Source organism: Ochotona princeps, chromosome 1 (genome assembly GCF_030435755.1).
Source record: "Ochotona princeps isolate mOchPri1 chromosome 1, mOchPri1.hap1, whole genome shotgun sequence".
NCBI lineage: Eukaryota > Metazoa > Chordata > Mammalia > Lagomorpha > Ochotonidae > Ochotona > Ochotona princeps.
The window spans coordinates 128243137-128261068 of record NC_080832.1 but is presented as its reverse complement, the minus strand read 5'-3'; the positions used below and the strand labels follow the sequence as shown (position 1 = coordinate 128261068).

Below are 17932 nucleotides of genomic sequence, written 5' to 3'. Positions count from 1 at the left end.
CATTGGGTGAACCTTGAAGATATCATGGTTAGCCTAGCGGCTAACGTCCTTGCCATGAATGCACCAGGATCCCATATGGGTGCTGGTTCTAATCCCAGGTGCCCTGCTTTCTTTCCATCCAGTTCCCTGCTTGTGGCCTGGGAAAGCAGTTGAGGACGGCCCAACGTCTTGGGACCCTGCACCTATATGGGAGACCTGGAAGAGGCTCCAGGTTCCAGGCTTCATATCAGCCCAACTCCAGCCATTGTAGCCACTTGAGGAGTGAACCAGCACATGGAAGATTCTCTCCCTGTCTCTTCTCCTCTCTGTAAATCTGACTTTCCAATAAAAATAAATTAAAATAAACAACAACTAAAGAAACAAATGAGGATGGTGGCTTCTGGGTTGGGGGTGGGAAGAACTGGCTGAAGTGCTACCCTCTGAATCGTTCTGATCCTCCCAATCCCAGGGCTCTTAGAAAATAGGCCCATCCTGACCAAGATCCACATCAGCTTATGGTGAAGGTCTACTTGACCATTTTCTTTGCAGCTCACAAAGGCACATGGACTGATGCGTGGCACCTGTGAAAGGGAGAAGAGTTACCCATAAAGGAACAGAAGGGTGAGCAGGCACTAAAGGGACAGGCAGAACCATCAAAATCAAACTGGGCCTCCTTGTAGGCTCGGCACCACCACAGCCGACCTTTTCGTCATCGGTCTTCATGTAAGCTTCCCCACACCTTCTCACTACAACATTCTCCCTTTGAGAACTGCCTAGCCATTAAAAAAAACAAAACAAAACAAAAAACAAAAAACCCAACTGCAAGATAGAAAAGGAGCTTGTCAGAAGATGAACTCATCTCTTGTTAAAAAATCTCCAACCACGGTGACATAATTGAATTACAGAAACTAGTGGTAAATTTCCAGTTTCATAAATCGAAATACAGTTAGGAACTTAAGACAGAGAGGAGATAAATAAGTACAGCTGCCAGAAGCCCAGCATCTCTGAGTTTGAAGAATCTAGTTAGTGAGTGGTGGAACGCATAAGGAAGACGGGGAAGGCTTTCCGGTCAAGTTGAATGCGAACGATTCGGGCTATAACCATATGCCTGCTTCGTAGGGCAAGACCACAAAGCTAACAACATGCAAGGGCTGGCTTGTTCAATGGAGCCATCTCAGCTCTGTGAGGCTAGGCGGCAACTTCAGGAGGTGTATACCTTCAAGCAGGTGTATGCATACGTACGTATGTAAATATGTGTATGTGTGTGTATGTGTGTTGGAGACAGACACACGTTCTGTTATTGCTACCTCCAGAAAATCTACAGAAAACATGGTTGGGAGAGAGAGTAGCGCTGATTCTAATTGGGGCAGCCCATCTTCTTCTACAAGATGCTCAGGATACTAACCTGTATCCCCTCATCAACGGCTCCATCCCAGATCACAATGGCTGCCTCTGTATACTAGTAATGGATGCAAGCGAGCACAGCTTAGGAAAAAAGTCCCTTCTTTCAGATGTATTATAAAAAATTTTTTTAAAACCCCAAAAATAACTACAAGAGATGGTTTTGCTCATTGTGCCAACGTCACAGTGCTCTCACTTCCCTCACAGTTAAGCATGGTTACAATCAATGCTCAAGGTAGTATAGAAAACACATATTAGAAAAACTAGGTGAACTAACCAAGGAAATAACAGATGGAGCAAACACCTCTGCACCTTCAGGCCACCTGCCCAAAATAAGATTCTGTTCTTCTCCCCTATATACTCTAGTATACTGAATATTTATTTATAAAGTGTATTGTTTTCCTGAATATTTTGCACACAAAAAAAAAAAAAAACCTCATGAAAGCACAGAGCTGGAAATGTCTTCCGTCACCTCCACTCTTGGGCTCACGCCTCCCATCTGGTGCTTGTTCCAGACTCCTTTCTGGAAGGCAGACTAGGTTGAGTACAACCATCTCCGTCTTCCTTTCAGTAGAGATTGCAATGAGTCAGTGTTTATGCAACGATCTGCTATTAAAGCAAATAAGCAGAATCAGGCATTCCAAGGCATGCCATGTTTTCATTTCCACTTCACATGCGCGTGAAGCTCGCCAAATTTGGGCACTTGAAATTACAAGGTCCCTTATCGCACAGTTCTTTATCAGTCCTCCACATAATTGTTTAACTAAGACTCTCAGAGTAGAGAAAAAAAAAAACCTACCAAATGCTTGTCATGTTTTTCAGTAGCAAACAAACGCCTGTAGGTTCTCATGACACTCTGGGGTTTTTCAAATCCTAACCTCTCTTTGAAAATTTGTCCCTTCAACTGGTGGTGCCAGCTGTTCACCTGTGGCATGCAGCACTGTCGAGCCACCAGCTTAAATGTACAAGGTACCAGGCTCATGGCATCATGCTTGCGGAATGCTCCAATCAGCGAGCCCAAGAGGAAGTGCTCCCTGTGGTCTCACAAGGAGCAGGTGCTTACAAATGCTGGTTTGGACCACAGGGAGGAAATGCAGGAATTGGGGCCTGGAAGGTGGCCTGCCTTGCCTGCACTTCAGCTTGCGAGTGGGTTAGGACAGATGCAGAAGCAGCAATCAGGCCATTTGCAGTAATCTCTCCTACTTTATCTAAACTCATCTGTATTTTCTCTTTTTGAAGGAAAAAAAAAAAAACCAGGGCAAACTTTACTCACTTCATGCACCTATCCATGCATGCCCCTGTCTGCCATGTTCCCAGATCAAAGGTAGCACTTTCCCCATGTAAGCAGTCACCCCAAGGGCTGAAAAGTACCCCCGGGGTCCCACTTGTATCCCACAGTTTCAGAGACAACAAATTGGCCCTGAAACAGATCCGTGAAAACCACAAGTTCTCACTCTCGGTAGCTTGAATTTAGTGAAATGAAACAGTCACTTCTATTTTAGTGTTTTTAAAGAGTTATACCTGAAAGTATCATTTGAAAGGTCAAATCTTGAAATTGATGGGTGAGAACTGGTCCTATCTGAGATTAAAGAGGCATTTTGATTTTTAAGCATTTATTTATTTGAAAGGAAGAGTGACCAAGAAAGAGGGAGACACACACACACGTACGCGTGTATTTACGTGTGTGTGACACCGAGATTTCCAATCCATTGTTCACTCCCCAAAGGTGCACAACCGCCAGGGCTAGCTCGGGCCAAAGCCAGGAGCCAAGAACTCCATCTGGGTTTCTCACAAGGGCAGCAGGACCCAAAACATGGTCCTTTAACTGCTGCCTTGCAGGTGTTTTAGCAGGAGGCAGGATCAGCAGGACAGGGTAGGCAGGACTTGAATGAGGCACACTCATTCAGGATACCAATGTTGCAAGCGGTGGCTTTCACTGTGCCACAATGCCCACCCCAGAGAGGGGTTTTGAAAGAGCCCAGGAACTTTGGACCATTGTCGATTTTGAGGTCACAGTTAAAACCATGTTGGAAAGAAAAGAGCTTCCAGCTGGGGCGACACTGCCATATGGCTACAAGGAGATCCCGGAGAACACTGATTTTTCATCAGCCTTAGGTAAGGAGGGATTTAGAACCTACAGCACACAGGAGAAACAAGATCCCACAAAGGGTGGATGCAATGAATGTCAAGGACAAGCCCCGCCTCCATGCCCTTCCCCACGTGCTCAGCATCCTTCTGCTGATTTTGTACTGAAGGTGGTCCTCACCTGCGCCTCGTCTGTTACACTTTCGAGGCCTCCATCCTTCTTTCTGGCCATATTGTTTGGGAGGTCACCTTGGCTCTGAGCCATCTCTTAGCTTCAGTCCTTCTGCGAGTCCTAGCTACCTTGGGGATATTTCTCTAGAAATGTCCTACGCTAATATACACTACACTTGCAGGTTCTAGCCATCCAACCCTGTTCACGTGTGTCTTCCTGATCATGCCAGCATCCTGCTAAAGCTCTGGGTGGCTTTTCTGCTGTCTTCAAAATAACCCCCCATCCCCTCAGCAGGGCTTATGTGCCCCGGACACTTCTTGCATGCACTTCTCTAGGCACACTTTCCCAATACGTCAAGTTCTGTTCCCTCCTGAGCATTTGGCAGCAAGCAACTTGAGCAAGGCTTTCTTGCCCTAGAGTTAAACAAATCAGGTAATTTACTTTGGTCAAAGGGATATTAACAAGTGCCTTAGGGGATGTGGAGTACAGCACTTGTGGCCCGCAGTTGCCTCCCTGGCTGCTGTTGGAAGCCCTGAGACTGCAGTAGGAAGACAGACAAGTCTACTGGGGGATGAGGCTACATAGAGCAGAAACCTACTGTCCCAGTTCAAGCCTGCTGGGGCCAACCAGCCTTCCCAGAGCCCGTCTGGGGAGTGGGGCCAGCCAAGTTGACCCATGCAGGGGAAGATCATACATGCTGGTTGTTGGAAGCCACAAGTGTTATATAGTATATGCTAGCAGATACACCGACTGCTTAATATCTTTTCAGCCTGTGAACTTGAAGATGGGAGCATCCCTGAACCTAAATGATGCCACACTGGGTCCTATCCCTGGCATCCTGTGGGTACCACTAAAAAACTAACCATGGTATAAATGAGTTAAACTATTTTCTCATCTTCTCAATGACTGAAGACTCCTTTAGCTCTTGTGAATGCCCAGTCTATAGGACCAACACAATAACTATTTCTAACCTAGATACAATGAAAAGATATTTAACTTTAGGACTTCTGTCTTCAAAGATTCAGACATTTTTTTTTCATCCATCACCACCTAGACAAGGTAACTACATCAAACTGAATCTTAATATTTCTCTTTTTCAGAGTTCCACTTATCAATAGCTGTTGGGAATCTCCCTTCTCTTTTTATAGATGACACTATCATATCTTCCAAACTCACTGTTGCCTTTCAGTTTGACTGATACTAAAAAATTCACCTAAAAATCCAGGGTCCGTGACAGATACACATGGATAATTCTAACCAATGTTATCCCCCATCACTGTCACAACTGCTCTACCATATATGCCAAAGAAACAGAAGGTCAGGCCCGGCGGCGTGGCCTAGCGGCTAAAGTCCTCGCCTTGAACGCCCCGGGATCCCATATGGGCGTCGGTTCTAATCCCGGCAGCTCCACTTCCCATCCAGCTCCCTGCTTGTGGCCTGGGAAAGCAGGCGAGGACGGCCCTGGGCTTTGGGACCCTGCACCCGCGTGGGAGACCTGGAAGAGCTTCCAGGTTCCCGGCTTCAGATTGGCGCGTACCAGCCGTTGTGGCTCACTTGAGGAGTGAATCATCGGACGGAAGATCTTCCTCTCTGTCTCTCCTCCTCTCTGTATATCTGACTTTGTAATAAACTGAATAAATCTTTAAAAAAGAAAAAAGAAACAGAAGGTCTTAACAACACTTAACTGAATTTACTGTCAATGTAATGACAAGGACAGTTAATGACAACTCCTATTGCAGAAGGTGTTCTTTTATAACAAAGGAACTAGCAGGTTGCCTCTGCTCACCTGTTCACTTCAGCAACACGTCATGATCAATTTTGTCTTGTGAAGTTCCTCCGCATCAGAACACCTCAGCTGCCATGGTTATACCAGAGAGCAATCATGGGCTATAAAGTTAACACACTTCAACCCATTTAATCCTTACACGGTGAAAATGGCCACGCCCATTTTGCCGATAAGGGCAAGTCGAGCCATTTCTCAAAGGACACAGTGAAGGAATGGCAAGTCTATAGAGTTGAATCCAGTCTTTCCTTGAGAGTGAGGCCTTGGAATCCGATGGAGCTCTGAAAGTGACAGCGGGGATGTTCTCCCTTTGGAAGAGACGCAAATAGAAACACTGAGAAAGAAAGTGTCTTGCCCATGGTCTCAAGAGATTCAGAATGGAAAACCAGCCAAGATACCTATTCTTAGACTGACGTTCTGGCTACTGGACTGGGTCCAGGCGTCCCCAGCTGTTTGATTCATTCCTACCACTATGATTGACAACAACTTATTTAGGGAGAGATAACAAATTCTATTCTAGGTGTGCTTCCAATTGTTATTTAGCTAGATAGGTTATAAGGAGCAAAGCATAAAATTCATGCGCTCTAACTAGGCTATCATCTGTTGTACTGAATTTCTTTATAAAATGCAAACATCAAGTTTAGAGATGGAGTTTTAATCTTCTACACTGAAAGCCATTCACATTAGTTCTATTTCTTCCTGTAGTATTAAGATGCATCTAAATAAGAACTCGTTCCTCCAGGAACACACAGCGTCTTTCATCACTTAAACCAGCCCAACAATTGAAAGCAATAATCCGGCTGAACACATCCCACCGTGTCAAGCAAACTTGTGTGCTACGAAATATTCTGAAAACACAGGACACTCCAAAAGCGAACACTATCATTCTCCGCCCCTCCACACCCCCAAAACCTTATTTTCTTCAATTGCAGAAAATACTTTCACTTCACTCCTGGTTCTTGTTCCAGCATGGAGGAAGGAACGTGTATTTGCTGAGTAGGTCAAGGGTGCTAGTTGCGCTGAGTTTTGCCCTAAGTGCCATGGCCAAGGCAAGCACACCTTGCAGTTATCTCTGTCACTCAGCAGACCCACTGAGCTGTGCTGAGACTGCAGAAAGTCTTTGAGCAGTATGAGAAAGGCACTTCTACATACATCACAGCACACATTATTCTCAGAGGCTCTGGGGCCACCCCTCTGGTCTGTTTCTATCACTCCATCTCCCTGACTGCAGCCTCTCTCTTTGGGAGAAGCATCTTAATATCTTCAGTCCAACACTGACAGGTGTACTGTTACATAGAAATGTTAGCCAAATCCATTCTCTAGGAGTTTCCACGATGAAATGCCCATGGAATAAAGTACAAAGGTATCCAGTGCCACCTGCCTTGACTGCACAAGGGGACTATGTTTTTGGAGATTCAAATCAGAAAATGGCGGAAAAAGTGATTTGCTGCCAACTCAATGTGGTGCAAAGGGAGAGGGGGATAATTAAAGGGAAGAGTGTAAGGTAAGCCGGGTTCCTCCTCTATGCTACACACAAGGATCAAGTGCTAGAGTCCAGGAGGGAAGCTCTAGTTACATCGCATGCCTTTCAGGCCAGACCCAGCAACAGGAAAAGCAGCCAAGCTTGGCCTTCATGGTACGTCCCACCATCCTCCTCCTCCTGCTGGCCTCCAGCTCTACCCACACATCTGCTCCTGTTCTCAACTCTGAAAGGCAATGGTGATAAGCACCTGGAACATTAACCCAATTCACAAGAAAAAGTGATAGCATCAAATGGGAGATCACCTAACATTCCAGCCTGCAGGCCACACACTCTGCCTTGACTATTCATTCATTCATGAGAATATGAGTCTTTATGGGATGTTGTCGGTACCAGAAAAGACCCATGTGGCCCATAATCCTTGGAAAGTGGTATTCCTATGACACACTTGATGACACCCTCTTCCAGGAAACCTGCCAGATGAATGAAATGGAAAATCCTCTAGGAGTAGAGTGACTGCCAACTCTCTGTTGACCCTCTGGAGGCCACCTTCCTCCTCTGTGACTCCCTCATTTGCCTCCGGGGAAGCACCAGCCAACAGGTTGCTAGGACAACTGGTGTCATTGTTGAGACACAGACATAGATCACCTGTGGATCTGGGGACTTGGCTCACCAACTCAGGTGACGGCAACGAGATATCAATTGGCAGCTAACCTGTTCCCCGAGGGAAGTGACAGGGTAACATGACCCAGCGGGGGCTTCTCGCCTTGACACACTACCCTTGCATCTACTTTTGTATTTGATGTGGTGGGGACAGAGAAGGGGAAAAGGAACTATCTCCAACAGAGTCGGAATGATTCTATCCTGAATCATTGGAGTTGGCGGATAGACAGTGACCAACTGCATGACATTTATACACGTATTAGTCTTCTAAAAGCGTCAGGGGCAGGGAGCCTATTTGTAAGCAGAAGTGTGATGGCCAGAAACAGGCAAAGTACTACAGGTTGCCAGAGAAAAGAAGAGAAAAATGCATTTGCACAAGCAATAGCTGTCCCCCTTCTGAACAACACCATCCTGCTCTCATCCCCGCTTTTCCTGGAGAACAAAGAAGAATAGGCAAAGGAGATTGGGAAACTAGGACTGCCATGGTGGAAGAAGAAAAAGATCTTTGTGCCCAGCTCTCTTTGTTCCGCAGGTTAAGGTTTACAATGCTCATAACGGGTAGCAACTTGTAGGAGCCCCAGGCATTAAAACTGCCTATCAAAGTCTTGGCTTTTAGCCCTGGAGAAATTACAATCTTTCAATTCTATACAAGCTACAAAGACTTGAAAAGGAAAATGAAACAACCTAATTGAAACTGTTAAAAAAAAAAAAACCACTATTTTACCAACAGCAACTTCACTTCTACCTAAGGTGTCCCAACACTGCAAAAGATGGTGACAAGTGGACTGGAATAAGCAACTCGCTATCCAGTACCTTTGCCAGGGGCCAGCAGTGAAGGCTGCAATCACCGATAGTATATGTGCTGCCGAAGTGAGCACTGCAGTTACCCATAGGCGAGTGACACTGAGGACAAGGCACTCAAGATGGGAAGAAAGATGGTCACATGGCGTGGTATACAGCACTTTGAGAAAGCAGTGGGAGTTATGACAACAACTTACCTACAGTGGAGAGAAACAAGATTCTGCAGGAAGACTGCCATTTGCATCCCATCACATGTCCATATGGGGGACTCCACCGAAGTAAGTTGTTGGAGGAACATAAGCCCAAGCAGAAAAATCAACTTTGAGAATCCTCCTCCTACGTAGGTTTCAACCAGCTAATCCCATCATCTGGCCTAAAGAAAATGTTACCCTTGTTGAATCTTATTTTTGCTGAATCCTGGAACATACTTATTCAGGTCCTCGAGACTTGAGAAAGCAAATTAAATTCTTTCAGTATTAAGAGTTCACTGAGCAATTATTTATTACTTAGCTACCAGTGGAAATTTCAGTTGAATCCATGTTGGGAGAATGGCTCTATAAATGTTCACTATTTTAAAAAAAATCATTATTTTATCCAAGTGCAAAGTTCAGGTCATTACACAAAATGAAATTATCTTTTCGCTTGACTTTGTATAGTAGTTCCAAGGAATAGTGGATTACTGGGTGAAAACTAGCCATTTTGGTCTGGCTCTAAGACTAAATCATGTCAGTTCCTATTTGTGCCTCACCTGTGCTGTGAAGCATGGAAAAGAGCTACAACACTTTTAGAAGAATGTTAGAGATACAGTCCTCAAGTGTGATATTACAACGCAGGTGACTGAGCAGATTAACCCACCAACTACCCACAGTGTTGAGCCTATTTGATCTCAACCTGGAAGAATTTTCAGACCTTACCCACTTCCTTATCTGGGCAGCACCACTCCCAACCCAGTCATCCTTGTCTAGTCTTTGAACATTCCCAAGAGGCACCACTTGAGGAGCCACTTTGGGGTGTGGTTTTCATGTGACATTCAGTTGGAAAAGCCCCCTCATTAAAGTTGGGGGAATCCTTTAAGTGGTTTGGACTTCTTGCTTTAATTCTTGCACTTGCAGATTACAGAATGAGCCCAAAGAAAACGGGACCATGTGCTACCGAAGAACCTAAGTGTTGTCCGCTTTTGCGATTTCTGCCTTGCTTGTTTGGCTGCGGGCTGTGTGAACCCCAGGCCTGACAGTCTATGTGACACCCAGCAGGACACCTGGCAGGACACCTGGCAGGACACCTGGCAGGTCACGTAGGCAGACCGCTCCTCAGGAAGGAAGTATCTGGTGTTTGATGAGACCCACTGCCCTATAGCCCATCAGTTTGTACCTTTTGAAAGTTGCTTGCTTCAAACCCACCAATAGAAGCCTGCCAACTTGCTCTTTTTGAAAGTTAACAGTTAAACTGACCAATCACGACTGTATATTGTCCTGAAATGTATAAGAACCCTGTGCTGTTGAACCTTGCTCTCTTTCTTTTTTTTCTGCCCTGCTGGGTGGGGGTTGGGGGGTGGCTGGGAGACCCAGGTTAACCTGAATAAACTGCCTTTTTGTGTTAGCACCAACTTCAGACTCACTGATTTTCTGGGGATCTCAAAATCCCGCACAACACTACAAATCCCCATGCTAGGTGTCTGTCAATGGTTAAACCACCAAGTTTGTGATAGAAAGAAATTTCTAGGGTTCAGACACAGATGGCTCTGCTTTCTCATCCTACTTCCGCCTGAAGGCCTACTTGAGAAGTTCAGTGGTTGGTGAAGATACCCCGCCTCCGTCCTGCTGCCAGATCCAGCTCGGAGGGACCTGACCCATCATTCCTTTGGGCGCCACCTGCCTCTACTACCAATGTCATCCTTGCGATGCTCAGAAGTGGCAACTCACACAACGGCCCCACCCAAGATTGCAGCTCCGGTGCATGAACAAGTGGCCGTGCCTAGACGTGAGTGAGGCTAGCAAAAAAAATAAGCAATTGGAAGGAGCCTGAGTAAGTGAGACTAACAGGAGCAACACAGTATCTTCCAGGGCTTGAGTCTGCCTAGGAGAATCCAGAAGATGTGCAGGGTTCCACTCCTGTCAAGGCCTTTTTGCCCCGAGAATCTGCAGCTCAAACCACAGATGGACTACAGAAGATGTCTCTGCTCAGTTAGCTAACAGCAAAATCTTCCCTTCTCTCCTGACCCGCCTCATCTATTTCAGATTTTTTTTTTTTTTAATGATAGTGCCAGAGAGTTTGGTTCCACAGATGGCCAAGCTAAAACACATAAGTTGACAGACACACAGGGAAATTCCCAAATTGCTGTTATTAGAATGTGTATGTGTAATTCTCGGACTCTGCAGACCAGACACTCAGCTCCTTTTTTTTTTTTTTTTTTCTCAAGATGTATAAAGCCAGTGCAATGCTGTTTAAACAGGCACTCGAGGGTACTGACTTTAGTCTTTCTGATTCTTCCTGGGACTTATGTAACTCCTGTACCCTAAGCAGTTATTCTAAAAAGGAGTCTGGTTAATAACCAACTTTCAGATGCCTTTATTTTTATTTATTTATTTATTTATTTATGTCCTCAAAAAACCAAGGCAGTACGTGCCTAGAGGTTAAGGTGCAGGTGAAGACCCCTGCATCCCACGCCAAGGGGATCTGATCTGATTCCCAGCTCCTGCTGCAGACTCCAGCTTCCTGCTACAGAGTATCCAGGGAGGAAGCAAATGATGGATTCAAGTAAAGTGGATTCCTGCCACCCAGAGGGGAGATTGGGATTGAGTTCTTGGCTTCTGTTTTCGGTCTTCAGACCCAGCTGTTGTAGGTGTGTGGGGACTGAACCCAGAGGGAGGGACTTAAAACAGCTGTATGTCTGTTCCTGTGCGACTCTCCAAAAAAAAAAAAAAGTAACCAAACAGCAGTGGCAATGGTTCCCTAAGAAGACTGTTGCTCATCCCTTGTGCGTCACACACTCGCCCCAGCTGAATTTCTCTGATACACTGTTTCTTCCTTCCCAGTTGTGCTGTGGCCATGAAGCACTCTCCAGCCACTTTCCAGATAGTCGCCTCCTAGGCAGGCACATCCCCTGGGACCCAAGCCCACAGTGAGAGTAAAGATTTACATAAGCAGTGATGAAATGATACAGTCATCAGAGACCAAACCACCTGCCTTCACGGGATGCCAGGGCAGGCTGCTCACAACCCACAAAGCAAAACCACTCAAATGGAAAAGGAGAGAAAATAGGTATACTGCCGTCTTTTAAAAAAATGTACAGAAAATCCCCAAACTATTGAGAGTCTAATACCATTTTTTTTTAAAGAAGTGTCTCCCATCCAAGTACTAACCAGGCCTGATCCTGCTTAGCTTTCAAGATCAGCAGAGATTAGGTGTGGTCAGGGTATTGTTAAAATATGGGGAAACGAGTGTGTGTGTGTGTGTGTGTGTGTGTGTGTGTGTGTGGTAGGGGGTAGTTTAGGGAAGGGGCAAGGGAAATCCCAGAGCCTATGGAATTGTATTATAAAATAAAAAAAAATTAAAAAAAATTTAAAGTAAATAAATAAAAATTTACTTACATCTATCACAGACATGGAGCATTTTCTAAGGGAATGAAAACAGATCGGTCTCCGCACAGCAGCCCCTTCCCCTCACGCTGCGACACACCGGCAATTCCCACTGCACAGACTTCCTGGTCTTCTTCCTTACAGCTTTCGCCCACACACAATAAGCCTAGAAATTCACTTACTCCCTTCTGAGACATTCCCTCCACAAACACTGATGGGCCACCATGGGTCAAGCAGGATTTTAGGTTTTAATAATTCACCGGATAATATCACCATCATCATCATCACCGTCATCATCAAAACTATTGCAGTCCAGTTAAGGAGATGTGTGATTAACCCAAACAACAAAATATAAAATGCTCAGAAGAACACAGCATACTAGAAGAACAAAAAGGACGGGGTGGACGCTGTTTTACCAACAAGGATACTTCAATGAGTTCATGCGAAATGAAATGAAAAGATGAGTTCACTTTTATGCAAAAGATTCCATAAGTCCATACATGTGAAGGATCTTCAAAAATGCTTTATGGCAGATATATGTTATAAAAGCATACACAAGGATTCCAAATAGCGTTTGCACCAAAATAAACTTCATTTGAATCCATTTTCCAGGAACATTTTAAAAAGATACTTATTGAAGGACAAAAGTCATACATACACACACACACACACACACACACCCTGAGAGAGTGAAAGAGAGACTGAAATCTTCTATTTGCTAGTTAAACAGCCCTCCCCCACATGGCTGCAACGAACAGGGCTGGCCCAGGTCAAAGCCTGCAGGAGCCTAGGACTCCAGCTGAGGGGACCGAGCCCTTGGGCGATCTTTCACTGTTCTCCCAGGAACATTAGCAGGCAGCCAGATCAGAATTAGAGCAACTGAGACTTAAGCTGTACTTCATATGGAATGCTGGTGTCACTGGCTGCAGTGTAACCCGCTGTGCCACAACTCTGGTGACTATATCAACTTATAAAAAATCATAATCTTTAAAACTTTAATTTGAAAGTCAGAGTTAGGGAAAGAGAGGAAGACACACACACAAAGCAAGCTTCCATCCATTGGTTCACTTCTTAAAGGGCCACAACAGCCAGGACTTGGCCAGGCTGAAGACAGGAATTTAGAACTCCTTCTTGGTTTCCCACATAGGTGTAAGGGTCTAAGAATATGGGCCATCTTCTGACACTTTCCCTGGTACACTAGCAGGGAGCTACATAAGAAATAGAGCAACCAGGACTCAAACCAGTGTCCATATGAAGTACCACTATTACAGGCAGCTTAACCCCAAGGGGCATGACATTGGCCCCTCCATGAATTGTTGAAGCCTTTCCCTGCCTCAATAGGTCTGCTCTGACAAGGGAACTAGAGAAGTGCTAAACAGATCCATTTCTAACTTTATGTAGTTAATAACATTTGCGTGTAAAGATGGGGTAGTTTCAGAACAGTCAAGTCCAAGAATGGTTCCTGTTTAATTTTCAAAGCAACAAATGAGTATAAGCTCTAAATTCAAACAACTAAAATGATTACCCTAGGAAGTTCACAAATGAATATCTTTGAATCATCACATGGTTGCCTGAGGATCTTATGGGAAGGATTTCATGACAATGATTGACATAATTTTTGTTTAAATGTCTGATTTTCTACCCTCACCGTGAAACTGAGCTCTTAAACGGTGCCTTGAAGGCAGACGTGAGATACCATCAGGCCCCAGGTTCCTAGTCTCCCTCCCTTAGCTTAAAGTATCCTTGCCCTGCCTTTTGAAAACAGTAAAATTAATTTACTGAATCAAGATAGTGGTAGAGCTAGGCCCTATAAGATTCTAATCAGTTTCATGCAGTCATTTGCGTCTCCAATAGTTAACACCTCCATGGCCTGTGCTATATTAAGGACTTCAATCTTCAGTTTGGAAGAACCTTCAGCCTTAATTCCTTGGGGAGGCAGAGAATTATGTAATAGTAGTCCAGCCTTCTGCTCTGTATTTTACAATGTCTTTCACCATCCCAGTAACAGTGGTTGGCTTTCTGGGCACTGAGCAAGCACACAGGTGTGTAAGGCTTCCAACTCCATTGAAGGAGGCATGGTAGAAAGGCTGATCTTAAGGTCATGGCAGACATGTAGAGCTCAAGGAAGCACCAGAATCTTCCATTATACCATGGTGACCCAAGGAGTGTAGGGGCTCAAAGTCAGATAGCTAACCGCAGCATCATGCATAAAACCAAGCCTTCCAAACCCTTAGCTCCAGTTTTCACTGTATCCTTGTAGAGGACACCACCTTGCCAAGCCAGATTGGGACACCTTCACAACTAACGAGGCAGTTGGTGAGACGCACAGAGGAGGAAAGCATGGCAGCGCGGGTTTGAAGTGCAGCCTACAAGGACTGTCAAAGATGGGAATCCGACTCGCAACAGCTGCTATGAGTGTAACACACATTCACGCACCCGCACCTTTGCCGCATCTGTGTGCAAACAAAGGCTTGTGCTCAGTCACCTGCCTTCTCTAGAATGGTTCTCCATGGCACAGGCCTTAGGCCACCCACAACACTAAAACCAGGGGGAAAAACAGAAGCTCAGTTTTGTGCAGTGTGCGTGAAGATTACAAGAGGTTCCTGATACCCGAACTTAATAAGAAAATTGGGGATTCTCTTCCCTCCTGAGCAAGTGCGCTTTGGCAATAAAGTTCCGGGCATCTAAAAGAGTTCACTGGAATTTAGTTCAGTCTCTCCCTTCCTCACCTTTTTGTTTTGTTTTGTTTCCTCACCTTATATACTCCCATTTGTAAAAGATTTCAAAAATCACTATGTATCTGTCACGTGTCCTTTCAAAGTTTCGATTTCAGAATTTCCTTGAAAGCTCAATTAGGAGTTGGGGTCCAACTGAGTGTCATAAAAGTAGCTAAAGCAATGGCTTAATAAAACAAAAACCCTACATTTAAAACAAAAACCATCTTGATTATAGCATCTCTGCTGGTCGTTTAAATAGAATGTAACACCTAAAGACTTCTCTGTGAGATACTTAATTCCTAGCATAAAAATGCTTTAAAACCTATCATCAAAATTACATTCTAACAGGGAAATAACATTCTAACTAGGTAACTAGGTACATTCTAAACAGGAAAATAACTCCTAGTAGAATACTGCAACCTGGAGGGCCCAAGTTCAAGTAGATCTGAAATGATACCTTGAAAGTGACAGGATTTTTAACAAGAGATATTTCAAAGGAACACAGAGCTCTGCTCTCCATGGAACCTGAAAACAGGATGTTTTGTGCTCAAAGAACACGTAGCACACAGCAGCAGAACTGTGGGGTTGGTGACTTGTCTAAAGTTGCCGATTCCCTTGACCTTGGTGGTATCTCTGGGAAAAGAAGTCAAGTGCAATGATTCCAGGAGCTGAGGGCATTCTGCTAGAACCAGTGTGGCCAAAGGTATGAAATGGAAGTAGAATAAACACCAGCAGAATCTTCTCTGGTTCTGTTTATGATACAGCACCGGGAGGTTTTAAATGAGCTTGTTATAAGCTAATTTTCACAGGACCATTTAATCCCAAGGTATTTCCTGGATACATACACCCCCAAAGGTTTAGAAACACCTGAAATTTTTAAGACTTCAGTGGCAATTTTTCCTCTGGGATAGCAATACTCTTATGCCTGACAATGCTGCACCTTAGACTTTGAAAAAGCTTAAGGCAACCGAAAAAAAAAATTAGACACTAAACTCCCGAGAACTTTTCTTTCTGATTGAATTATTAAGAAGCCAAAACCACTAAGAACAAAACCATGCAAAATACATATTATGTATGCAACGCTCTACAGATACACATGTGCACACACACAAACACACAGGAAAGCCGAAATTGGAATCCATCTTCTGAAATTTAAAGATGACACTTTTTCTTTGTGATTGATGTTCATAGATCATCCTGTCTCCTATACCTGTATTGGATGGTTCAAAAAGTTTGTGGAAAATAGATCTGAAAGAGCTTCCTTTGATATGAACATGTTTTAGAAATTTACACATGTTTTCATAGCATGTATTTCCCATGAACTTTTTGAAGAACTCTACATCCTTTGCTGGTCCCTTCTAACCTTGTATGATTCCATTTAAAGCTCACCCAACATCTTCAGGAAGCACCAACAGCAAGCAAATTCCAGCTTATTTCACAGCACACCAACTCCATCAGGCCCCTAACTTGTTGTCAGTCATTTGAAACTGAACTTCTCCTGAAGGGTGACCTTCACTGACAGGCATCTTGAATTCCCAACCTACTAACCCAATACAAACCAATGAATCAGTTCATTTTGAATCAGAAGCACCAAACCAACTGCTTAAACTTGTATTTCAAGACTGAAAGCCAGAAAGAAAACCACCATCCTAATGGCATCTTCACATCAATAAGAACAGTGGTAGCTTGCCACTCCTGGCTGCTGATCCTCAGCCTGGAGAACTGGATTCCCTTCTCATGCACCCTCAAGAACTGGACCAGCAGAAAGGGTTTGTCCACAATGAAAGAATCACTGAGTTCTACTTATTCATTCCAAGGTGAGACAATGAGCAGTATTTGTCTCTTTAGAAGCTACGAGAAAGGCATGCTGGTGCCAAACACAGGCAAAACTTGCCCCACCAAAAAAAAACCCAAATTAATTAGATAATCACCCAGGTCTCATGCTAATACCCTTAATGCCCAGTATCAATTATCCATAGTGATTTACAAACTCTCACAAGGCCAGCCACTGCAGATGCTACCCTTGACCATGAACTTACAGCATTCACTGTGCTACGTTCCCAGGTAGCCTCAGCCTACAGTTCACCATGAAGATGTCCTACAGAAGCGGGAGGGCTCCGGGCCTTTCTTCCTTCCCTGGAGAGGTGGAAAGGACCTAGGACGGGAACAGAAGAGAAAGAAAAAGGTAAATGCATCACCTTGTAACTCATCATCTCAACAGGAGATCATGTAGCCCAACCGACAACAACGCTGACCAAGACCGTCTTTCAGTCCCTTACTCTTAAATAAGAAATTCAATCTATTTGCACTTGCCACAGGGGACATAGCATGGCACAAGTAGCCTTGCCCCTCAACCTCTCCCACTGAGTGATAACCAGTTCTGGGAGATCTCAGATACAATCCTAGCTGAGACACAAACTTGCAGCACAACTTCAAAATAAGCCACTTGTTTTGACTCTCTGCAAAGGGGCGGAAGGACTAACACCTCCTGTGCGAATTTTCATGCTTCACTGGGTTGCTAGAAAGATCAATAAGACGCTACTTGCAAAGCATTCAGTTGCCTAAAAGAAAAGACTCTATGTAAACACAGAGTATTATTAGTGGTCTTAGTCTCTTGCTGAGCTCCAAGCCAGGATAGAAAAGCCAGCTTTGGCAAGGCTCCAACACTCAGATAGCCCTGGAGTACCCACATGCCTGCAGAGCTTGCTATGCTCGTACCCAGTGGGGAGAAGAGAAATGCAACAGCATCATGCAGAACTTGTAGGAGAAAGGCAGGCAAGGTCCCGGAGCAGGAAGCTAAGGGAAGTGAGAGTACACAGTGGGCTTGAGAGGCATGGTCAGCAGTGTGATGATTTGGCACATGCTACACAGCTCTCGCAGACCACCGGTTTGCAGTATCACCCACGCCGAAGAGTTTGCGCTTCTGTGAAATTTTCCACTTGGCTGTCGGCCATTCTGCCCACCAAAGATAACACACAGAAGTGGGCTATGCAGTCCTGTTGGAAAGACACTGGAGAAGGGGTGTCTGCTTGCTGTTTTTCGTGAGAACACCTGTTCCACATCTTAACCATTAATATCTCCCACACCCGAATCTCTTGGCCTTCCTCTGCAGTCCCCCCTTCTCGCCCCACCCTGTTTAAGGCAGACTGGGGAATAGTTGCTTCGGGCCATTGTTATCTAGTGATTCAGACTATGTGCACTCTTGAGAAGGGCACTTGAGGTATAGGAATTTACATGAGTAGCACTGAGGACCATGGAACACACAGGATTTAA

The 17932-nt window shown here is 44.7% G+C and overlaps 1 long non-coding RNA gene across 1 annotated transcript in view; it reads right to left on the bottom strand.

The window, feature by feature from the left end:
• Positions 1-17932, bottom strand: part of LOC131480991 (uncharacterized) — a 293554-nt gene that overhangs the window by 8227 nt on the left and 267395 nt on the right. The window contains exon 5 of the long non-coding RNA XR_009245954.1: positions 16699-16814. This is a non-coding gene — a long non-coding RNA (uncharacterized LOC131480991). The remainder of the gene's footprint in view (positions 1-16698; positions 16815-17932) is intronic.